This window comes from Triticum aestivum, chromosome 5B, assembly GCF_018294505.1.
Source record: "Triticum aestivum cultivar Chinese Spring chromosome 5B, IWGSC CS RefSeq v2.1, whole genome shotgun sequence".
Taxonomy (NCBI): Eukaryota; Viridiplantae; Streptophyta; class Magnoliopsida; order Poales; family Poaceae; genus Triticum; species Triticum aestivum.
In genome coordinates, this window is record NC_057807.1 from 206,044,864 (window position 1) to 206,056,998 (window position 12,135).

Consider the following 12,135-nt stretch of genomic DNA (forward strand, 5'->3'; position numbering starts at 1 on the left):
GTAGTAGAACATGAGCCCCCGGACAAATGGGTGAAGTGGAAAACCTAGTCTGCGGAGGAAGTGGGTGAGGAATACCACCCTCTCATGGGGCCCGGGGGTGGGGATGAGCTTCCCCTCGTCGGGGAGCCGATGCGCAATGTTGCTGGACAAGTATCCGGCCTTTCGCAGCCTCTTGATGTGACCCTCCGTGACGGAGGAGGCCATCCACTTGCCTCCCGCTCCAGACATGGCTGGGGAAGGTTGAGGCGAGATGTGCGGACTTGGGCGCTGGAGCTCAAGTGCGCGGAAATGGATAAGCAAAGGAGGAGGAAGGCGTAGGTAAAAAGGTGGATCCTTATCCCCTTATATGGACGGACGAAACTATGCGTCCCCACCAGCCTGGTAAAACTCGCTTATCTCCCAAGCGCCATAATCAATGGCGCGGTTGAGTTACCCACGCCCGTATTGATGAGAATCACGAAATAAGGGGACACGATCTCTGCTTTGACAAGACGTGCCAAGGAAACCGCCTCGCTAAACGCGCTGAGGTGGAACAGTAAAAACAATTCGAATAATGGCTTGGCCATGGTGTGATGTCACGCCACGGAATACGTCAGCAGATTGAATTTGTGTAAATATTATTCTCTCTACGGTGGTATGTGGAACTTATTTTGCAGAACCGGACACTATCCTTGTGTTCAAAAACTTCTATGAAGTATTCGGAGGAGGAACCCACCTTGCAATGCCGAAGACAATATGCGCGCCGTACTCGTCATCATTGAAGCCTGGTTCAGGGGCTACTGAGGGAGTCCTGGACTAGGGGGTGTCCGGATAGCCGAACTATCATCCTCGGCCGGACCCCTGGACTATGAAGATACAAGATTGAAGACTCCATCCCGTGTCCGGATGGGACTTTCCTTGGCGTGGAAGGCAAGCTTGGCGATACGGATATGTAGATCTCCTACCATTGTAACCGACTCTGTGTAACCCTAACCCTCTTTGGTGCCTATATAAACCGGAGGGTTTTAGTCGGTAGGACGAACAACAATCATACCATAGGCTAGCTTCTAGGGTTTAGCCTCTCTGATCTCATGGTATATCTACTCTTGTACTACCCATATCATCAATATCAATCAAGCAGGAGTAGGGTTTTACCTCCATCGAGAGGGCCCGAACCTGGGTAAAAACATCGTGTCCCTTGTCTCCTGTTACCATCCGCCTAGACGCATAGTTCGGGCCCCCCTACCCGAGATCCGCCGGTTTTGACACCGACAGTGAGCCTTCTCATGAAGCTTTCCTTCAATACAAGCACTGCAAGCACGATCTTTGGCAAAACTAACATTTGTTAGTCCACGGACATGATCCCCCTTGAGAAGACTTTGCAAAGATCTCATATTGACGTGGGCTAAACGGTGATGCCAAAGCCATCCCACGTCAACTTTAGCCATTAGGCATGTCGCGGTCTTAGTGGGTCGCTCCGAAAAGTTTATCACATAGAGACCGTTCTCGATATGCCCAATAAAGGCTACTTTAAGAGTCTTGCTCCACAAGAGGGCCATGGTATCAATGTGAAAGAAAATGGCAAAACCCATGAGTGCCAGTTGACGAACGGAAAGTAGATTGTATGCAAGGGACTCAACAAGCATGACTTTCTCGATCGATAGATCATGAGAAACGACAACCTTGCCAAGACCCAATACCTTAGAATGTGAGGCATCACCCCACTCGACATTGGTGGCCATAGATGGAATCTTTTGCACGTCCACCACCAAGTCCTTGCTCCCGGTCATATGATTTGTTGCTCCACTATCGAGCAACCATGATCCCCCACTAGAAGCAAACACCCACAAGAGATCAATGCTTGGTTTTAGGTACCCATTTAGTAATGGGCCCTTTGATGTTAGTAACAAGGGTCTTAGGAACCCAAATAGACCATTCAATGTACTCATAAGGAGAACCAACAAATTTAGCATAAACATGTCCATCACTAGCACGGCACAACACATATGACGGGTTAAAGTCGCCGGCTATGTTGGAGGAGATGGTTTTGCTCTTTTTGACATCAACACCCTTCACATTTTCCTTCTTCTCCTTAGGAGCACCCTCTCCCTCTTTCACAAAAGTTTGCTTGAGAGGAGGAGGTCGTTTGGTCTTGTCATTCTTCTTCTTGTTCTTGGACTTGGGTGCAACCCAATTCCCTTCTTGGCCACAACTTCCTTTCGATTGCTCAAAAGATCGTTGAGATTCTTTTCACCTTGAATGCAAGTCACAAGGCCTTTCTCAAGTTGATCCTTCAACTTGGCATTCTCCAACACAAGATGCACATGCTCACAACACGGGTTAGTAGCATATGCATTATCAATTAATACCATATGAGGAAAGGTGGCCTTTTCCTTGGTTAGCTTAACTTGGAGTTGAGCATAAGACTCCTTGAGGTTAGCATGATCACCCTTCAAGACCTTGTGGGCCTTGTCAAGTATATCAAACTCCTCCTTGAGTCTAGCATGATCAACCCCAAGTTTAGCCTTCTCGGAAGCTAGCACACGAGACACGACAAGAGCATGATCAAGATCTTTCTTTAACTTAGCATGGTCATCGTTGTATGACTCCTTGAAAGTGCAACTATCCCTAGGTGGTTTTGGTAATTCATAACAACATATAGCTCATTTAGCTAATGCTATTCCAAGACTATCATTTCAAGAAATCTCAATGAATGTCATGGCATGGATGATGAAAGTGGATCCCTCAAAATACTAAGGACAAAGGATTGGCTCAAACTCAAAAGCTCAAGACTCTTCATTTTATATTTTAGTGATTCAAGATCACATTGAGTCTGTAGGAAAAGCCAATACTATCAAGGAGGGATGAAGTGTTGCTTAATGAGCCTCTTGCTTCATGTGCTTAGTGATATGCTCCAAAACCCTCAGCTACTTACTCACATCCACAAATGACTTAAACCCAAAGCCAAAATCAGTCACACCGATTCTTCCTATCCGGCGCCACCGATTCCAAAAGTCATAGCCACTGCCACAAACCCTAAGCAAATCGGTCTTACCAATAGGGATCTCGGTCTCACCGATATGAGATTGTAATCTCTATGTTTCCCTTCTTAACGTTTTGGTCTAACCGAAGTAAGCGATTGGTCCCACCGAGATTGCAATGTAAACTCTCTGTTTCCTTTTTGTAACATTTCGTTCTCACCGAAAAGAGCAAATCGGTCCCACCGAGTTTACCTGACCAACTCTTTGGAAAGCTTATTACCAAATCGGTCTCACCGAGTTTGTGTAATCGGTCTTACCGAGATTACGTTATGCCCTAACCCTAACCGAATCGGTCTCACCGAGATGCATGTCAGTCCCACCAAAAATCACTAACGGTCACTAGGTTTACTAAATCGGTCCGACCGAGTCTGTTGAATCGGTCCCACCGAGTTTGGTAAATTATGTGTAACGGTTAGAGTTTGTGTGGAGGCTATATATACCCCTCCGCCTCCTCTTCATTCGTGGAGAGAGCCATCAGAACAAACCTACACTTCCAACTTACCATTTCTGAGAGAGAACCACCTACTCATGTGTTGAGGCCAAGATATTCCATTCCTACCATATGAATCTTGATCTCTAGCCTTCCCCAAGTTGCTTTCCACTCAAATCTTTTTTCCACCAGATCCAAAAACTATGAGAGAGAGTTGAGTGTTGGGGAGACTATCATTTGAAGCACAAGAGCAAGGAGTTCATCATCAACGCACCATTTGTTACTTCTAGGAGAGTGGTGTCTCCTAGATTGGCTAGGTGTCACTTGGGAGCCTCCGACAAGATTGTGGAGTTGAACCAAGGAGTTTGTAAGGGCAAGGAGATCGCCTACTTCGTGAAGATCTACCGCTAGTGAGGCAAGTCCTTCGTGGGCGACGGCCATGGTGGGATAGACAAGGTTGCTTCTTCGTGGACCCTTCGTGGGTGGAGCCCTCCGTGGACTTGCGCAACCGTTACCCTTCGTGGGTTGAAGTCTCCATCAACGTGGATGTACGATAGCACCACCTATCGGAACCACGCCAAAAACATCCGTGTCTCCAATTGCGTTTGAATCCTCCATACCCTTCCCTTTACTTTCTTGCAAGTTGCATGCTTTATTTTCCGCTGACTATATACTCTTTGCATGCTTGCTTGAATAGTGTGATGATTGCTTGACTTGTCCTAAAGTAGCTAAAATCTGCCAAACTCTAAAATTGGGAAAAGGTTAAGTTTTAATTGGTCAAGTAGTCTAATCACCTCCCCTCTAGACATACTTCAAGGTCCTACAAGTGGTATCAGAACTTTGGTCTCCATTTGCTTTGATTTCCATAGCTTTTGGTGGTCATAGCCTTGGTTTCACAACCTAGGAGAGTATGGCGTCTAGCGAGGGAAATTAACACCGTAGAGGTCCTTACTTTGATGGTACTAATTTTGCTAGTTGGAAGCATAAGATGAAAATGCATATTCTCGGACATAACCCCGCCGTTTGGGCAATTATTTGTATTGGCTTGCAAGGTGAATTCTTTGATGGGAGAGAACCGTACCGTGAAGCTAATGCGGAAGAATTGAAGATGCTGCAATAAAACACTCAAGCTTGTGATATCATCTTCAATGGATTGTGCCCCGAAGAATTCAACAAAACCAGCCGTCTTGAGAATGCAAAGGAAATTTGGGATACTTTGATTGATATGCATGAAGGTACCGAATCCGTCAAGGAATCCAAGTTGGATGTGCTCCAAAGTCAGCTTGACAAGTTCAAAATGAAGGATGGTGAAGGTGTCACTGAAATGTACTCTAGGCTTGCTCTTATCACAAATGAGATTGCCGGCTTAGGAAGTGAAGAGATGACCGACAAATTCATCATCAAGAAGATCCTAAGAGCATTGGATGGAAAGTATGATACCGTCTGCACATTGATCCAAATGATGCCAAACTACAAAGATCTCAAGCCAATGGAAGTCATTGGAAGAATTGTTGCTCATGAGATGTCACTCAAGGATAAGGAGGAACTTCACAACAAGTCAAGTGGTGCTTACAAAGCCTCAAGTGAAGCCCCCACATCATCAAGTGAGAAACAAACCTTCAATGAAGAATTGAGCTTAATGGTGAAGAACTTCAACAAATTCTACAAGAGTAGAAGCAAAGAAAGAAGCTCCAAGTCAAGGTCTTACAATGACAAAAGATCTTCTAGTCGAGAGCGCAATTGGTACAATTGTGGGAGACCCGGACACTATTCCAATGAGTGTAAGGCACCCTACAAAAGAAGAGAATATTCTCCAAGAAGAAGAAGCAAAAGAGAAGAATCACCACCAAGAGAGAGGAGGAGTAGAGATGATCGTTATGAACGAAGACCCTCACGGAGAAGCAAGGATTCGGAAAGGAAGGACAAGTCATCAAGGAGCTACACAAAACGAAGACATCAAGCTCATGTTGGTGAATGGGTATCCGGCTCCGACTCTGACAATCACTCCGAGAGAAGCTATCACTCCGACTCCGAATATACTCAAGATGAAGGTGTTGCCGATCTAGCACTTGTGTCAACCAACTCCTATGACATATTTGATTCACCAAATGAAGGAATTGGAAGATGCTTAATGGACAAAGATCCAAAGGTAACACATCCTGAGTATGTTGATTTCAATAGTGATGAAGATGACTTGCTTGTGGATGATGATTTACTTGTTGACAATTCTAGTGATGAATACTATGATGAAACGTCAATTAATCAAGATAAAACGAATGACAATGATAAGGAGAAGATTGAGCTTCTAACTAAATAACTAAACACTCTTAAGTTAGCTCATGAAACTATCTACGAAGATCATCGAGAACTTTTAAGGGCTCATGAGAAGTTACGCTTTGAAAAGCTCAATCTTGAGAAAGAGCATGAGTTCTTAAAAGCAATCAATGATGATCTCCGCAAGAAAAGTTCTTCTTACATTGTCAAGTGTTTACTCTTATCTACTTACATGCCTCAAGTCAAGTCTAGTAACAAGTACAAGAAAGATACTTCCTCTAGTAGTAACAATAATAATGTCAAATCTAATATTGTTGCTTCTAGTAGTTCTCTTGATTCCACTAATGATTCTCTTAGCCAAGTTACACTTGAGCAAGAAAATAGCTTATTGAAGGGAATCATAGAGAAAGGTGTTTACAAGAGCCTTGCCGGGAGTAAGCAATTCGAGGAAATTGTACGCAAGCAAGGAAGGCACCGGAAGAATCAAGGTGTTGGTTTTGAACGAAAGTTCAATGCCAATGGAGTTGAGTGGGAAGAAGATCAATACCCCAAGACGAAGTTTGTTCCTCAACAAGAGAAGTATGACCCTACTTCCTTCAAGGGAACACAAGCTCAAGATGATCTTCCACCACAAGACCACAAGAACAAAGGCAAGGACAAGCTTCAAGAAGAGATTGCTGCATTTGAAGAATCACCTAAAGCCCCGTTCAAGTGGGTCCCCAAGACTACGTGAAGTTCTACTTCATCAAGTACAACTACAACTCCATGGATTCCCATCAAGATGATGTGGATCCCGAAGAAGAAGAACTAGAGAGTTCTTGAGGGTGACTCCGCCAACATTCCTCACTCATATCATTATGGCAAGAACAAGTGCAATCAACTTCCACATCTTGCACTAGTTCAAGGAGTCACAAACCCTCATGTTGGTAAGGCAAGGGACAAGGTAACCTAATGATTTCATGGACATCATCTTGTGTGTGCATCACTCTATGTCTATGGATATTCTTGTTTGTTCCTTGTGGGACTAACCCATGTAGGTAAGTTGAAAGTGCAACTCACTCCAAAGGATTGCTCCAAATGATCTACATCAACATTGAGCATCCACATCTTCAACACCTACATGAAGTCATCATCGACAAAACCCAAGGTTAGTTCATCCCTCTAAGGGGGGATCTCACATCTAGGGGGAGCTTAACTCTAAGAATTGAGTCAAATCAACTCTAATGGTGTGAACAAATCAATGCATTATGTAAAAGTGGTAACCCCACTTGAGCTTAAACGATGAGTATGACCTATGATCAAATGTTCTCATTTGACTCCTAAGTCAATATACTCATATATAGATGACCTAGTCATTGCCAATTGTTTGATAGATGCTAGACTTGGTTGTGCATGCTTTGCCACATATTTCATTTGCCATCTTATTGTGTGAGCATGTTGGTGCATATTTTACTCATTCAAGGACATCCACTTGTTGTTTTGATTGTTTGGTTTCTTTTCTTTTTGCCAAGTGGATGGACAAGAATGCCTAAGAACTTTCTCTAGCTATCTATGCTTTTCTCATCTCAAACTCTATTCATGCTACATCACAAAATTTGATCAAGTCAGATTCAAACCACTCTGTGTGAGGACCACTCGGAGTCCCCGATTCGTCATAGACTTAAACTTCCAAAACCTCTTTGTGACTCTCGGTCTGACCGATTCCTACATTTTGGTCCTACCGAGATCATCAAGTTGATCTGAGTTTTCAATCTCGGTGCAACCGATTTGAACTTTTCGGTCACACCGATTTGCTGTAACTATACACAGTTATGCATCTCGGTGCCACCGAGTTGTTCCACTCGGTCACACCGACAGGGTCGGGCTATATATATCACGGGCAAAATTTTGGAAATTTCTCCGAAACCCCTTCGCCCGCGCAATAGCTCACTCTACCATCGAAGGTCTCCGGATCGTCTCCTCGTCGCTAGCAGCCTCCAGTAGCTGGTCTCCGCCGCCGTCAATGGATTTCGCCCCCGCCGTTGCCGCCGTAGTGAGTCCACTGCCAAGTTAGGGTATGGACTTGATCATTGTGCTATCGACATCTGATTCCTAGCACATTGTATTCTTATTGATTCTTGCCACGATTGAAACAATCCTATCCAGTCAATGTAGTCCGTAGATTAGATGGGATTCAAAATTTTAGGGTTAGGTTTCCGCCGAAACCATCTTGGACCCACCGAGTTGAAAAACTCGGTCTCACCGATTTGGCTTATGCCATTGCACTAGTGACTCTCGGTCTAACCGAGAATTACTAATCGGTGCGACTGATTTTAGGATTCTATGAAACCCTAGCAGTCTCGGTGCCACCAAACTGTGACTCGGTCCAACCGAGATCATCAGTTTAGGTTCCAAAACTGCTTCGGTATCACCGAGTTTGAAAATCGTTTGATCCGAAATGCTTTCTGTGGAAAACTAAAACTGAATTTTTGAATTATTCTTTTGCAAAAATCTCTGCATTTTGTGATGCTCATCCACTCTATCTCATCTATAACTCTTCACAGGGTCAGCAGTCAGCTTTTGCAGCATGTCAAACCAGAGTGACAGCCAGAACAGGTCAGAAGAGCAGATGGACTTGAGTGAGGGCACTAGTCCCTCAAGTACAGATGAAGGGAGCAGAAGCACTCCAAGCAATTTACCTAAGGCTGCTACTAGGCAAAGGAGGAAGAGAAATTCAGACTCAGAGGATGAGGACTATAAAGCTGAAGAAGATGAGGCTACTTCCAAGAAAGTAGTGCTCAAGAAGGAATATGGCTCTGTACATAGCACAAAGCCTGGACTGAAAAAGAAAGTTCCTGCCAAGAGGACACCAATGCCCAAAGCCAGAAGGTCCACTCAAGTGCCAGAGCAGACTGAACCCAAAGAGGCACCTGCAAAGAAAGTCACAACTTCCAAATCTCAGAAAGTTCCCACTGGAGAGACAATGAAGTTTACAATTGAATCAGAGGATGAAGGTGCTCAGGACAAGAAGAAGAAGAGAGCAAGAACCACAACTGCCCAGGTTCTTGGAAAGCCCTCTATTAGAAGAGATTCAGAGGAAGAAGAGGTTGCTGCACCAGCACCAAAGCCACACAAGCTTATGGGTGATGCTATAAGGTCAGGGGCTGCAACATCTAAGCCCAAGGAAGCACCCAAAGCTGCCTCCAAGGCCAAGCAAGTACCAAATAGGAATACTAGGAGTATTCCAGCTGCTGAGAAGAACAAGGCCCCAGTGCCAAATGTTGCTGAAGAACAAGATGAAGAAGGACAGGTCCTAAGGAAGCTCAAGCCCAAGATACCAGACCACAATGATGCCCATCCTGTGGCTGAGGACATGAGGATTAGGTAGGACTCAGGGCTAAGGCTATGGAGGATGGAAGATCCATATGCCTCAAGGACAAGAACTGCTGTTGATTACATGTTCCATACAAAGGAACAGCAGGACTTCTATGAGACAATTCTGTTGGATAAGAAGCCCATAGTTTGTGACATGAGGTGGGTCGACTGGACCTACATCAAGGACAATGAAGAGCACTATCCTGGAGTGCAAGACAGCTTTGTTGCTTGTGGAGTTGCTGATTTTGTTTGAAAAAAGCTCACTCACTGGAATGATGAGCTTATCATGCAATTTTACTCCACAGCACACTTTTACCCAGATGGAAGAATTGTTTAGATGTCTGAAGGTACAAGGTACCAATCCACTGTTGAAGAATGGGCAAGTCTGATAAATGCCCCAAAGGAAAATGAGGATGACCTGGATATCTATGCAAAGAAGAAGATGGATCACAATTCCATGGCTCACATGTACAAGGAGATCCCAGACAAGGCAGTTGAGACTCACAAGTTTGGATCAGTTCACTTTCTGTTGTAAGGGCTGCCAACTATCAATTGGATTTTGAGGCACACTCTGTTGCCCAAGTCTGGTGACCATAACATGATCAGAGGGCATGCCATCAACATGTTGCATGTGTTTGATGTGCCACAAAAGTTCAAAGTCATGAGCCTTATGATTGAAACAATTAAGAGGACTGCAGCAGATCAGAAGAGGAGCTGTGGATATGCACCTCAGATTCAGGAATTGATCAACTCAAAGATGGGCACAGGGAAATATCAGTTGGATAAGGAACATTTTCCACTTTATCCAGACTTCGAGGACAATGAGGTTGTCATGAATGAGAATGACCCATCATCAGTTCAAGCTCAAGAGAAGAAGGAGAGGGCAAAGAAGGAGAAGGCTGCCAGGATGCCAACTCAAGAGGAGGCATCTGAATATTTCTTGAAGAAAAAACAGGAGCAGCTTGGTTACTTGATAGCATCAACACCGAGGATTGAGAAGGGACTGGCCACCCTCACTCAGAATCAGGAGAGCCTGGAGAGAATCATGGAACTCAAATTCCATGACCTTGATGTCAAAGTAACTGAGATTCAGTCAGTGGTAGAGCAACCGCAGCATGATGTGCAGGAGAGGCAGGGCAAGACTACAACTAATGTGTTTGCCAGAGTGCCCAGAGCCCAGAGGTCAGTTGCAGTGCATGTGACAGACACTAGAGCAACAACATCTGCACCAGCTACAACCCCTACAGTTCCAGTGCAACCAGCTCCAGCATCCACTCCAACACCCTCTACTTCAACTGAAGCCTTCGTCCAAGGAGCTATCAGGACACCACCACCAGATGATCAAGCCTGAGAGTCGATCTAGCACTATGCATTTTCTATGAACTTTTTGGTAACTTGTTGCCAAAGGGGGAGAAAAATGTATAGATCATAGGCTTCGAGAGAGAGAGAGAGAGTGTGTTGCTTTTGTTCTCTCTTGCTTTATTTGGTGCTTAAACTTGGTTGCTTTTGATTGCCTGAGATACTATGCTTGTGAGACATTGATGATCATGTGTTTGATCATAAGCTACACTTATGCATGTTTGATGATATTATCTTATCTATCATATGTGATCATTCACTATGCTTGGTGATGAGTGCATGTATTCAATGTTTATTATTTTGAGCGCTCCACCAACATGTATGTGACATGGAAGAGTAACCCGTGAGCCTAATTCATTGTGCATTTGCAGTCCAAAGCAAATCTTAAACTATGCACAAATTTAGGGGGAGCTCTTACTTATCACATACTTCTCAAAGCGACGTTGTTATTCAATCTTATTATCATTTGTCGAAGCTTTGATCTATATGTTGTCATCAATTACCAAAAAGGGGGAGATTGAAAGTGCAACTATCCCAAGGTGGTTTTGGTAATTCATAACAACATATAGCTCATTGAGCTAATGCTATTCCAAGACTATCATTTCAGGAAAGCTCAATGAATGGCATGGCATGGATGATGAAAGTGGATCCCTCAAAATACTAAGGACACAGGATTGGCTCAAGCTCAAAAGCTCAAGACTCTTCATTTTATATTTTAGTGATCCAAGATCACATTGAGCCTATAGGAAAAGCCAATACTATCAAGGAGGGATGAAGTGTTGCTTAATGAGCCTCTTGCTTCATGTGCTTAGTGATATGCTCCAAAACCCTCAGCTACTTACTCACATCCACAAATGACTTAAACCCAAAGCCAGAATCAGTCACATCAATTCTTCCTATCTGGTGCCACCGATTCCAAAAGTCATAGCCACTGCCACGAATCCTAAGCAAATAGGTCTTATCGATAGGGATCTCGGTCTCACCGAGATGGGATTGTAATCTCTCTATTTCCCTTCGTAACGTTTCGGTCTAACCAAAGTGAGCGATAGGTCCCACCGAGATTGCAATGTAAACTCTCTGTTTCCTTTTTGTAACATTTCGGTCCCACCAAAAAGAGCAAATCTGTCCCACCGAGTTTACCTGACCAACTCTTTGGAAAGCTTATTACCAAATCGGTCTCACCGAGTTTGTGTAACCGGTCTTACCGAGATTACGTTATGCCCTAACCCTAACCGAATCGGTCTCACCGAGATGCATGTCAGTCCCACCGAAAATCACTAACGGTCACTAGGTTTACTAAATCAGTCCGACCGAGTCTGTTGAATCGGTCCCACTGAGTTTGGTAAATTATGTGTAACGGTTAGATTTTGTGTGGAGGCTACATACACCCCTCCACCTCCTCTTCATTCATGGAGAGAGCCATCAGAACAAGCCTACACTTCCAACTTACCATTTCTGAGAGAGAACCACCTACTCATGTGTTGAGGCCAAGATATTCCATTCCTACCATATGAATCTTGATCTCTAGCCTTCCCCAAGTTGCTTTCCACTCAAATCTTTTTTCCACCAGATCCAAAACCTATGAGAGAGAGTTGAGTGTTGGGGAGACTATCATTTGAAGCACAAGAGCAAGGATTTCATCATCAACGCACCATTTGTTACTTCTTGGAGAGTGGTGTCTCCTAGATTTGCTAGGTG